Source organism: Rosa chinensis, chromosome 2, assembly GCF_002994745.2.
Source record: "Rosa chinensis cultivar Old Blush chromosome 2, RchiOBHm-V2, whole genome shotgun sequence".
In the NCBI taxonomy this organism is placed as follows: Eukaryota; Viridiplantae; Streptophyta; class Magnoliopsida; order Rosales; family Rosaceae; genus Rosa; species Rosa chinensis.
The window spans coordinates 14,746,045-14,760,058 of NC_037089.1; the positions used below are offsets into that span (position 1 = coordinate 14,746,045).

The following is a 14,014-nucleotide window of genomic DNA, read 5'->3' on the forward strand; positions in this document are numbered from 1 at the left end:
TGCGGAATTTAATTTGCATGCATCAATTAAAATCAAAGGTCCACTCACGATAAGCGGTCAATCCTGACGTCGCTCGTGATTCTCCTCGTATGGAGACTCCTCTCGTCCTGTACGAAGAACAATCATAAATATATAATTCACAGGACGGAACTTTAACTTTACGATACTTATAATTGGAAATTCAAAACATCCTTCTTCCTAAAATCCGACTCCTCAACTCTCTACAACATCCATCCTTAATGCTCCAACATTAATCTGTCATTGATGCAATACCTAGAGTGAATTCAAAAGGAATTCGGCGATCGAATTCACGATAATCAATAATTAATCATTTAAACTCAATTTGTAAATCCTCCAATTTCCACCAAACTTCATGCATTACGTTCTACAATCATTCACTGGTACAGGGGATTAAAATGACGTCTAAAACCCTACTGTACGCGCCTCCACGCGCTACCTACAGTGGCGGCACGTGGGGACCACGCGCCGGCGGCGACCTTCTCCGATGACCACCAAATTCCGGCAACAACATCATCTCAACAGACCCAATCAACTTCTCAACTACAACATTGATCAATTTTAACTCTAAATGGCCGAAATCAAACAATGAAGAAAAACCCAGAAAACTTCAAGAACCTAAGAATTTCAATTCGTCGATTCGACCTCTACACAACAAATCGTGATACAAGGCCATAGGGGAAATGATCAGTGATGAAAACCGAACCTTCGACAGTGAGATGGGGGCCGGAGGTGGCCGGAATGGCCGGGAATCGGCCAAAATCCAAAACTGCAACCGGGGAGGAAATTCGTTCGATCCGAGCTTTTCCGGCCAAATCGTCCAAAGATGCTTCCACAGACGTGACCGGGGGAGGAAACCGAGCTTGGGGTTGGCCGGATTACGTCCGGAGGCGGCCGGAAGAGGAAGAACTCGGAGGGGGAGCGAATCGGCCGAGAGAGGAAGGGAGAGTCGGGGAGAGAGAAAGAGAATGGGGGGGTGGGTTTCCGGTTTTGGAAACCTACCCTGGTAAGTTTCTATTTTTATCCGAAAAATTACCATGAACAGTAATATTTGAATTTCACTCATAACTTTTGCATACGAGCTCCGATTTTTACGTACCACATATGCACGCACTCGGTTTAACGTCCTCTACAACTTTCATGAAGGAAATTTTCTCAAATTATTAACTCACAAAAAGTCAATTTTTAACCACCCCCTAAACGTTAAAATTATAACCGCGAACGGTAACCATAAGGAATTCCACGCAACTGAATAACAAGGGTATATCAGATATGGGGTGTAACATTATATACTTTGTAAATCCTTATATAAAGGGCTCTTATTATCAATAATAGAACACACACAATTCTCCCATTTATTCTCTCTGCAATTCCATTTTCACTACAACAAAAACAGTATTAATATATTCACTGACCTTTCATTGCTCTCATGTGCTCCATGAAGGGAATACAGTTGCTAATAGGTTGACAAACATGGGTTTGGCATCCACTGCATTAGTTTGGTACTTAACCGCACCATCTACTCTGTCTCCTTTCTTGCTTAAGCGTAATGCTTGATTAGAGTTGTGCTTTATTTGCCACTCTGGTTTTCTAGAGTATGGTTTATATCCCCCCTCTTTTTTGTATTTTTCATTTTTTGTTTTATTAATAAAATATGAATAGGGGGACGGGCGGTGGGTTCCCAAAGTGTGGCAGACCCTTCTCCTTCGGGATTGAGAGTGGGACTTGCTCCCTACATCGTACATTGCGTGTGAATCAATAACCCATAGCTTTGGAGCCAAAAGCACATGTGGATAGAATTTGGAATCCATATGGATCACTATCCACAATGACAAGGGTTGGGAGTAAGTTAATGAAGCGCCTTGTTGGCACATTAGGAATTCCCATTCCAGTGATTATGATGTAGGGATAGTCAAGGTAAAATTTGTCTTCCATCAAGCTAACATATGCAGTATGCTACTCCACATATAATATGAATAGTGCACCATGAGTCTCTACATCATTAAGCGATCATCAATAAAAGGAGGGATCGGTTGGCCATATGGTCCCATCCTACGACAATCAAATTGGTGATCATCTAGCCTAAAAGTGAGGACACCTCCCACATAACCTCTGTCAGAGGCAAACACGTTGAGACTCGAGCAGCTGCAACCAATGATGCAACAAATGTCATCCAAAGCACTGTCAGACAAAGTTTGTTGTTCAAAGAGCTTTGTATCCAGATAATACAGGCTGCGAAGTGTGCAGCGCTTATGTCCATTGCAAAATATGAGAATAAGGTGAAGAAAACCAAGGATGATGTCTTCCTTACGGAAAGTTCTATAGTACATACTAGAATGTCATACTCACAGTTACAAATGCGACAATAAATTTGTTATTGTGGTAACTTGAGTCCCATTTTATGTAATTTTAGTTCTATTAATGGTAATTACACCACCTACGACCTTGTTACAAATTTTTAAACAAATTTGTTGTCAATATTGTAATTTTGGTTTTAAAATAGTGTAAACGAATGTAGAACTTTGTTCTTAAAATTGTAATTTTGATTCATAAAAATTGTAATTTTTGTTTAAATAGATGTAAAATCAGTGTATGATAAACATCACAGTATCATAGCTTATCTCCTTTCTTACGATTCCTTGGTTTATAATGAAAACCTTGATCCTTTAGTAAAATTTGATTGCCGGAAAAAATCATATTGGAGCGAGCTCTTAAAATCAAATTTAGTTCCTTACCTTCTATATAATCTTGAATCCTCATCGCTATCTCCTTGAGAGAGAGGTCTTCAACTTGAAATTTGTTGGGACATTCTGGATTGAAAGAGGAGGCGGCGGAGGACATGATACGAATATTGCTGCGATACCATCTAAGAAAAGCATCCACTCCGTGGAGGACATGCTCTCTATTTGGTACTTCCCAGGTGAGAGGCAGAGGCTGCATTGTATCTAAGAAAGAACAAAGAATTCATATCTCAAAATAAACTCATATAAGAAAAAAAGATCAACAGAGAAACATAAGAAGCTGAATTAGGCAATTAGAATATATATTAACATATTAACAAAATTTATTTTGAGGTAATGCAAAAAAAAAAAACGGAAAAAACGGAAAAATCTTGTTGTTCGAAGAGCTTCATATCCAGATAATACAGGCTGCGAAGTGTGTAGCACTTATGTCCATTGCAAAACATGAGAATAAGGTGAAGAAGACCATGGATGATGTCTTCCTTACGGAAAGTTCTATAGTACATACTAGAATGTCATACTCACAGTTACAAATGCGACAATAAATTTGTTATTGTGATAACTTGAGTCCCATTTTATGTAATTTTAGTTCTATTAATGGTAATTACACCACCTATGACCTTGTTACAAATTTTTAAACAAATTTGTTGTCAATATTGTAATTTTGGTTTTAAAATAGTGTAAACGAATGTAGAACTTTGTTCTTAAAATTGTAATTTTGATTCATAAAAATTGTAATTTTTGTTTAAATAGATGTAAAATCAGTGTATGATAAACATCACAGTATCATAACTTATCTCCTTTCTTACGATTCCTTGGTTTATAACGAAAACCTTGATCCTTTAGTAAAATTCGATTGCCGGAAAAAATCATATTGGAGCGAGCTCTTAAAATCAAATTTAGTTCCTTACCTTCTATATAATCTTGAATCCTCATCGCTATCTCCTTGAGAGAGAGATCTTCAACTTGAAATTTGTTGGGACATTCTGGATTGAAAGAGGAGGCGGCGGAGGACATGATACGAATATTGCTGCGATACCATCTAAGAAAAGCATCCACTCCGTGGAGGACATGCTCTCTATTTGGTACTTCCCAGGTGAGAGGCAGAGGCTGCATTGTATCTAAGAAAGAACAAAGAATTCATATCTCAAAATAAACTCATATAAGAAAAAAAAGATCAACAGAGAAACATAAGAAGCTGAATTAGGCAATTAGAATATATATTAACATATTAACAAAATTTATTTTGAGGTAATGCAAAAAAAAAAAAAACGGAAAAAACGGAAAAATCTTGTTGTTCGAAGAGCTTCGTATCCAGATAATACAGGTTGCGAAGTGTGTAACACTTATGTCCATTGCAAAACATGAGAATAAGGTGAAGAAGACCAAGGATGATGTCTTCCTTACGGAAAGTTCTATAGTACATACTAGTATGTCATACTCACATTTACAAATGCGACAATAAATTTGTTGTCACTGTGGTAACTTGAGTCCCATTTTATGTAATCTTAGTTCTATTAATGGTAATTACACCACCTACGACCTTGTTACAAATTTTTAAACAAATTTGTTGTCAATATTGTAATTTTGGTTTTAAAATAGTGTAAACGAATGAAGTAACTTTTTTCTCAAAATTGTAATTTTTATTCATTTAAATTGTAATTTTTGTTCAAATAGATGTAAAATCAGTGTATAATAAATATCACAGTACCATAACTTGTCTCCTTTCTTACGATTCCTTGGTTTATAACTAACACCTTGATCCTTTAGTAAAATTCGATTGCCGGAAAAAATCATATTGGAGCGAGCTCTTAAAATCAAATTTAGTTCCTTACCTTCTATATAATCTTGAATCCTCAGTTCCTCACTGCTATCTCCTCGAGAGAGAGAGGTCTTCAACTTGAAATTTGTTGGGACATTTTGGATTGAAAGAGGAGGCAGCGGAGGACATGATACGAATATTGTTGCGATACCATCTAAGAAAAGCATCCATTCCATGGAGGACATGCTCTCTATTTGGTACTTCCCAGGTGAGAGGCAGAGGCTGCATTGTATCTAAGAAAGAACAAAGAATTCATATCTCAAAATAAACTCATATAAGAAAAAAAGATCAACAGAGAAACATAAGAAGCTGAATTAGGCAATTAGAATATATATTAACATATTAACAAAATTTATTTTGAGGTAATGCAAAAAAAAAAACGGAAAAAATGGAAAAATCTTGTTGTTCGAAGTGCTTCGTATCCAGATAATACAGGCTGCGAAGTGTGTAGCACTTATGTCCATTGCAAAACATGAGAATAAGGTGAAGAAGACTAAGGATGATGTTTTCCTTACGGAAAGTTCTATAGTACATACTAGTATGTCATACTAGCATATGACTTGAAGAAATTGAAGAAACTTTTACTGCTCTTCTCTGTTAAGTTGTGGGAAGGATTCCAATCTATTTTAGTCCTAAAGAAAATAACACAAACTTAAGAAGAAGAAACAAAAGGAAAAATCAGTACAAGTGTATAATATCATAAACTTAAATTACCCAATTGCCTTCAAGGAAACAGAGTCGTTGTCACCCGTCAACTCATACTTTTTAGTCAAGACCTTATTCATAAAAAAGGTATTGTCGTCAAAGATGAACTTCAGCTCAAATCCTTTCAAATTAGCTGTCCTACTGGACTCGATATCATTCAGATACTCGAGAGCGTGTCCATCTTTATCTGTAATCTATTAAAAAGAAACAGAAAAGATGATGAATGATCAAGCGTCTACAATTGATTAGAAACATAAGTAAAACAAAAGCACAGAAGAAAGTTTGGCTGAGATCGATATTATTACCATGCTCTTCCATCGCTTTGACCAAACCCGTGCTTTCTCCAAACTTCCCAGTGATTACTCTGCTCAGCCTACAACATTGAGTATCGATTCGGTGACGCGAAGAGATCACAACCAAAGCCCTTTTCTGAAAGGCATAGAGAAGAACCTGGTGACAAGGTTGGTGCTCTCCTCGTCCACGGCGTTTGAGAAGAAATCAAGTCAAGCGATTCTCCGACGACTGCACCCCACGGTGCTGGCACGCCTGCGCACACGCTCAAAAGAGACAGTTTGCACCCATACTGGTTTTGGAGCCAAACAATATCCAATCTTTTTTTTTTTTTTTTTGCAAATATAATGGATTGATTTAGATTTAGGTCATAAATCATAAGAGGATTTATTTTGTTTTAATTCCCTCACCAATATGTGTTCAAACATATATATCATATATTTTTATGTCACATGATCTTAATCATATTTTTAATTCTTATTAAATATATATGAATGCTTTAATGAGTATGTAGTGAAATTGAAAAATGAAAATAGATAAGGAAAATAATAAGGAATACACTCTAATATTATTGAATTGGAAAGTCAACATAAAATAAATATAATATTTTTTTGGTATAATTATTGTCCTTAATAGTCATTTTATAGTAGGTTATATATGTCATTTAATAATTCATAATAGAATGAGGTCAAATGAGCAGATTTGGAGGTCCCAATAGAAATCTTCAATGATAAATAAAAACACACACTAATATACCAAGACAATTCATGTAATGAAAAAGCAAATTATAGAAAAAACAGAAAGTCAAAAATAGGAAAATGCGGCTTGTTTGGAACAACTCACCAGTACTGAATCGACCAAACCCCTAGTGCATATATATGTCGGATCAGAGGATGGAGAGGGCGACCCTAACGGCCTAACCAGATCAAACCCATAACAACAGTAAAGAGAACCAGCTGAAGAGAGAGTAGAGGCGCGGACAACATGAAGCGGCTGAGTGGTAGTGGTTAAGGTTTGGGGGTTTTAAGGAGATCTAGATCTGATGGGATGGTTGTGGTTGTCTTTTATTGTTGTAAGGGGAGGGTCTCAGTGAGGTTCTCAAAAAGGACTTTTGGGCCTTGGGCTTTGGACACTTTATAACATGAGTAATAAAAAGAATAAGGATGACTTAAAATCACATATTCTTATGTTCTAAACTTTAAATTGTTTCATATAAGCTGTTGTGATTAATATATTTGTTTATTTAACTTACTTTATAATGTAATTGTATTTTTTATGAACATTCGTCGTATTTAAGTGCGAAAAATACTTTGTCTTGAGTCCTAAGAATTCATGTACAACTTATGGAATTTATGCTAAATAAGTTATAAATTTGAAAATTATATATGGAAGAGAAAATGCAGGAATGGAAGAGAAAGTTTCTCAACCAATTTTTATCTCTCTAGCTGAAATTCCTGTGAGCGTCAATATTCTACTATATGGTACTAGTTGTTTCAATTTACTTGACCAAGATGCAAATATATGAAATTATTATATATGTGTCCTTCTAGTCTGAGATTAATGTAATATATTATTTTAACTCAAATAAAAAGAATAAGAAATAAATAAATAAAACTTGGAAAAGAAAGTAAAATGTTGAATTGTCACAACATCCGGTGTTATTGAAAAAAATACGGTGACCAACTACAATTACCAAAGGCTAAAACCTCATTATCTTGCGATGTTTACTGATAACCACTCTTTGACTTGAAAAGCAAACTGATTGGAGGCCGGCAACAATGATACTATATAGTTCACAAAAGCCAAAATTATTTGTTTAAACATAAACATCAAAATTAAATTAGATATGGAGAAATAATCGAAACACACACACACAAGTAACCAAGATCTCAACTAAATTCCAATAATTATGATTAGAATGGTAAAGCAGCTAGGAACTATATAATGGTGCATAATTTGCACACAAATTGTTTAATGAAGATTGGCATGTGACTATGGAATTTTGCTAAAATAATGTTGAAGGTATGAGCATTAAGAGCAAGTTCACCCGTTGGGTCACCGGGTCACCTACTATTCACTGTTTTTTAGTGTATGTTTTCATTCTCTGGGTTACGAAATATACTGTGTCCGTGACCCAATGCACGAAATACACTGTGCAGGTCACCATGGTGACCTAGAACACTGTACAGGGTGACCCAGGGCACGAAATACACTGTGCTCGTGACCCTGAGGGTGAAATTAACACTAAAAAGTAGTGAATAGTGGGTGACCTGGTGATCCAACGGGTGAACTTACTCTAACACATATTAGTATAGTTTTGTATTTAGAAATCTGAATTGCTCCCACTTAATGTCTAGTTGTCTACACATTTCAAAATGCAGATTCCCCCATTCTTATCGCAAGGGACTTCATAGAGTCAGAGACCCATTTCCTATAATCCATAAACAATCTAACTAGCTAGCTGTAAACATCGTTAGAGGTTTAAAATACAATTAAGTAAACTTAATTAATCAGAAGCTCATGGTGACCACGATTGTCAAAGATCCAGCCTTTTCCAAACTTCCCTGTCTGTAAACATCGTTAGAGGTTTAAAATACAATTAAGTAAACTTAATTAATCAGAAGCTCATGGTGACCACGATTGTCAAAGATCCAGCCTTTTCCAAACTTCCCTGCAAATTGAAAGTGATCGAAATGATCGATTTCCCAATGCTTCTAGCTCATCTATGTTTCTTTAATAACTTACTTTTCAAACACTATCAAGTTCAAGTCGTTCAAACATTTCTTTATAGAATGGGAAATGCAAACGCCCTGCGATCCTTTTCTGCGAACTATAATATATGAGGATACGTCCCTGTTTAGAAGTAGGAATACAGTTCTCTGATTATCTCCGTTCAATGTGTGCTTCACCTGTTCCTATAATATTCTTCTCATCAATCTTTTCCCTGTTTTATACTCTAAAATCGTCACTTTTAACGTCCCCCCACAATCATCTACTTCTGTTTAATAATAGCAAAGATATCCCTTTCAAAAAAATAATAATAATAATAGCAAAGATAAATGGAACAGTGTGCTTTTTGGATAATAATATTCCTTCTTCTTTTTTTATCAGCAATACAATGACATATGTTATTTTCTTTTTCTTCTATAGTTTTGAGTCGATATGCAACACGTACTAGCAGCCTTATTATACTTTCTTATTACTATCTCATAACGATAAATTGACTCGATCACTGCTCTAAAAAATATTGGAATGTGATGATAACTAAAAATTAGTAAAGATCGCCCTGTTAGGTTTGTAATCCATCATCAATCTTATCCTCCACATGGATATGGTGTCCATTTCATACCAAGAACTAATTACGCTACTGCATGCAATCAATATAGAGCATATATACACCTACAGGATCATCGTCTCTGTGCGGCTGTGCTCTCCTTCCAACTTTATGTTTTCATTATGCTGGCCTATTTAATTAGATGTCGAAGTATATAATTGTATAGTGTAATACTGACTTTCCCAACAAACTAGTCACATCATGAACTGCATCAAATAATACGCAATCATCAACATTCTGGTTGGAAATTAACATTGATTGTGATATATAGGCCCCATCGATGATTGCATGCATTGTATATAATATATAATAAACTCCACTTAAAAAGAGCAATCTGCTGTCTTAAACCAAAAAGACGAAAGAACGAAGGAGCTGGCAGTATATAACAAAATGCATGAACCCTAAAAGTAAAGCATTTTTGCCCGACGCTTTTTTCAATTTTCTTAACATGATCTTTTTCCCTCTTTTGATTATTGTCCCTTTTCTTAACTTTTTTTTCATTTGTCTATTGCACAGGCCCAACTTGGGTCCCCAATTCTCTTGTTAGGCGTTTAGAGTATGGCCCTTTTCGCACTTTTTCGTAATTGCTAAGAACTTCAAAGTTCAATCCGGCATGTTGTCAAAAAAAAAAAAAAAAAAAAAAAAGTTCAATCCGGCCATCCACGTTGTAGAGGATTATTAATAGTTTCCTTAGCGCTGAAGATCTTGAAATGACATGAAGAAGCCGTCAAAAAGTGAGAAAACAAATTACTTTAACTCCACGATTATAGTATTTACTGTTTTTTTTTTTTCAGCAAGTGGAAAGAGTTTCATCCATGCTGGTGGATCTCCCATTTGTAGAAAATATGATTGAAGATATCATAAGTGAATATGAGTCAAATTACTTTGTTCTTTCGTCTAAAATATCTATGTATACAATTATTGATACTCGAACAGAATATTTTTTTATCACAAAAATGGGTTAACTTGCTAGTACAAATCGAGAAATCGGAAATAAAACACCTCCATAAAGGTATCGATCTAAGGGCGTAGCTACATGGATATCAGAAGGGTCAATTGACCCTGCTCACCATCTTTGATGAACTCTATTTTGCCTGAAGTGTTTGCTTTTATGTAAGAAAAATATGAGTTACTTGACTCAATTTGCCCCTTCTAAAGTAATAAAATAGTTACTTTTAACTAGCTTATGACACCTTATTCTTACAAACAAATGTGTTTCTTTTTGTATATCTATTCCTCTCTTTGATTTGTTTATCTCATCCTTATGTGCATATTTCTTTTTGTTTTTTGTCATCATAGGAAAATAGTTTGGAGATAAAAAAAACTGTATTAGGTGATTATTTGTAGATTAGTAAAGAGTATTTTAAATCGAGTCGGTTATTATTTTTATTTTTTTCACTTAATCGACTAGCTATGTAAGTTTGACCCCTCTTAACTAAATTTTTGGCTATGCCACTGTATCGATCAATAAGTTTTCACACGCATGATATATCTTGTCTTTACATATCTCTAGTAGCACAGTTATCAATGATGAAGTTGTAGCAATGGACAATAATACAGTACACGTCCTTTGTGAAATGGTAGTCGGTAGAAAGCTTTTCGAAATTTCTCACGGAGAGAAATGCATCACGTAGCTCATGAATAATATCAACAGCTGGATCCAAAGAGCTCTAGTATCGAAGCAATCTAGACCATGAAATGCTTGCAGGATATGGAGAAAAAGAGTGTGGGGGGTAAAAGCATGAAGACGAAAATGGAGGCAAGCCAAAACAAGTAGGTTTATCGCTGGGGCAAATAAGCTGATGTTGAACGTGATATTCATGCTTGCTATTATAGGATTATATATTATAAGACATGGCCCCCTTTCCTTTTGTATTCTAATCAAAGTGACAAGGTTGGAATCTTCACCGCCTCAAACAAAAACATAAAGAGGCCTTTAGTGGAGGCAGCACCAATCGCCATTAATTTGCTAAGATCCAAACTATTCTCTGTTCCTTGTGCTTGGTGCAGATTCGCAGAAACTAGTAATTTCAAAATGATTGACATTTCAACCAAACTACTCGGTATATAAGTCTCTGCAACGTTGTGCATTAAGACCCGAAAAGATCGATTTTGCAGTACTATAATGCCAAGTGTTTTTCGGCAAGTCGTTAATTTTCACAACCCGTATCTGCATGTACGTACTCTTCGAATTTTTTTTTTTTTTGAAGTGATACCCAAAGCCACAGTTGCTCACTACTCCGGCCAAAAATAACACATGAGTCACACATGTCTCATTTATTAGGCATATGTTTGATATTTGAGTTCATTCATTATTTAATTTGACATAAGAATTTTAGGTTTTTGCTTCATAGATCAAAGATTGAAGAAGAAGATAGTGACTTGGGCCATGCTACAGTTAACTACTATTACAAATTGTCATCTTTAACCTTGATAAATAGGATTAGGGTTGCCACTTGGTTTTGTAATTACCAAACCGACCGAATACCGACCGATGTTTTAGGTTTGGTAAACCGATTTTTTGGTAACCGAGACCGATAAAACCGAAATCGAAAATTATTGAAAAAGTTGGTTTGGTTTTGGTAAATACCGAATCTACTGATTATCTAAATATTAGATTTATATACTACAGTTTTCAATACACATACATGTATATTAAGAAATAAACAAAAAAAATTTATAATAGTATGAATATTACTACATATACTACATTAATAGTACATGTATTTTAAGGAACCTAGTCAAAGATGGTTAAATAACCTAGTTTTAGTGAAAATTGCTAAAACTTGATGTCATATATACAAAAGAAAGCTATAATTAGTAGATGAATACAACGTTTATGACTATAAAATTCAAAAACCTAGTTTTGTTCATTCTAATTTATATTATAAAGAATTAGTTGTTCTAAAGTTGGTAGTACCGAAAACCGAAATACCGAATTTGGTAGATATAATTAAAAATCGAAAATTTTGGTTGGTAATTGGTAGCTCAGTTTTGAAACCGAAAGTTTTGGTCTTGAAGTTGGTAATACATATAACCGATTCGAACCGACTGAGTGACATCCCTAAATAGGATACATGCTCCTCACTCATCTTTTTTACTAGATTTATGACCGAATGTGGCCTTAGATACTACTTCAAAATAACTAAAAAAGTTTAAGTACTAGTTGTCACAACTATTAAAATTCATATACCATCGATAATCTATAAGGTTCTATTTGTAATTTTAGCCCTATTTTCAATTATAAAAAAATATTTTAGAGTTAATACTCAATAGTAAAATGATCTAGGTAGATTAATCCAAAATGTTATTTTCTTTTGTTCACTTTCTTAACTCGTAACTCAAACAATAAAATTTTGGAGGCACAATGATTATACTTCGGTCCAATACTTCCTTCCCTTAATCTACTTCTTCGCCTCTATAAATATATATACATACATGTATAAGTAAAAAGCAAAAGAATACATTTGATATTCATTGTTAATTCTTTCTTTATTTACGTAAATCTTTTTAATATTAACTTTACTGGCATATATTAGTTTCACAAAATAAATGGGGTACTTGCACCATTCAATTGCAACCACCAAAACACTGTTGGATAAGTAATGAGTTTGTCCAAAACAAGATTGAAAGTCAAGTCGGATATCGATGAAGATAGGGTTTTACCAATTTTACCACAACTTATCCGAGTGAGATATTTTCACGAGTGTTTTGGTACGGTGCTATCACCTAACGTGTTTCTTCGTAGAAACCAGAAAGATTCCGAGCTGAGGGAAAGATCGAGGAGCCAGTACAGCCCCATAAGCATATATAAACAAACTCAATTATTATTCGATCTGGGATTTATAATCAAGTTAACTAGCTTTGTAGCCTTGAAGCTTAAAAGGACTAAAAGATCATCACCAGAAACTGAGGACCACTACAGCACTAGCTAGCTACTGAGCTAATCTTTTTGTTTGCTTTTGGTTTGGTTTGGCCCAGTAAGCAGCTAGCTAAGTACGTAATTCTGATTGTGGATAACTATGAAGTTTGTTGGGATTGGCCAATTGAATATGATGTCTCTCCAATGAGCTAGCTGGCTAGCTTAGCTTAATCTGCACAATGATGAAGCATGAAAATTTCAAACTGATCTGTTCCCTTCTGGGGTTTTTCTTCCCCACTTGTGTAAATATGTGTAAATTAAGCAACGAAGCAGGTCATTTCTACATTGTTAATTATAGGCCAGTGAACTTTTTAAATTCTTTCTCTGACATTTTACCCTCATTTAACCTATCCCCATGATCTGGTTTTCTTGTTGTTGAAGACTAATTTTATTCTCCATTCCACGTACTTAAGATGTATACGTATCATTGTTAATCTTGATTAGTGTTTTGGTAATTAAGCTTGACTGTACTTGTTATGTACCAAATTACTTGAATTATTCATGGTTCAAATGTTCAATTAGTTTTTCACATACTCAAAAAGTTCATTTGGATTACTTGTTTACCGAGTCACATCAAGAAGAAAACTTCTCCAAAAGAACTTGTCAAATCTAGCTAGTGTTCCAATAGAGCCAGCCACATTCTCCCTAGTCACTACTAGTGGGAGTTATAAACTCTGGGCCACATTTTACTGCTGTAATTCAATGAAGTGATTTCATTTATGCTGAAAAAAAATGTTATAAGTATAAGGAACAATACAATCATAAGTTATCAATGTGTCTATGCATAATATAATGTCAAACCGAGAGACCGGAATCTATCTTCTTAAGTTGTGAAAACGTATTCAGTGATAATTTAACATTTCAAAAACGTATTCAGTGATATTTTATGAGGGTTTTAATAAAACGAACGTGTGAAACTTTGCACTAAAGTACTGGAATAACCAAATGAGTCATTTGAGCACATATTTTAACTTATAAAAAACTTGGCCATCTAATCTTGTATTTTATGCATGAAATGACTTGATCAATAAGACATGCTTTTGTATCTATAGCTAGGAAGAAACTTTCTATGGTAAATTTGTGTCCTATTAACATATACGTATCATAAAGTGATAAAACATTATATAATAATATATTTGCTACCACAATTTCTTCGAACCCAGTCACTAATTTACCTACAC

The 14,014-nt window shown here is 34.7% G+C and overlaps 1 long non-coding RNA gene across 1 annotated transcript; it reads right to left on the reverse strand.

Moving 5' to 3' along the window:
- Positions 1–5,315: 5,315 nt before the first annotated feature.
- LOC121051607 lies at positions 5,316–6,530 on the reverse strand. The gene is made up of 3 exons (XR_005806220.1): positions 6,421–6,530; positions 5,592–5,832; positions 5,316–5,480 (listed from the first exon to the last, which is right to left on the reverse strand). It is a non-coding gene; the product is annotated as an uncharacterized LOC121051607 (long non-coding RNA).
- Positions 6,531–14,014: the final 7,484 nt, after the last annotated feature.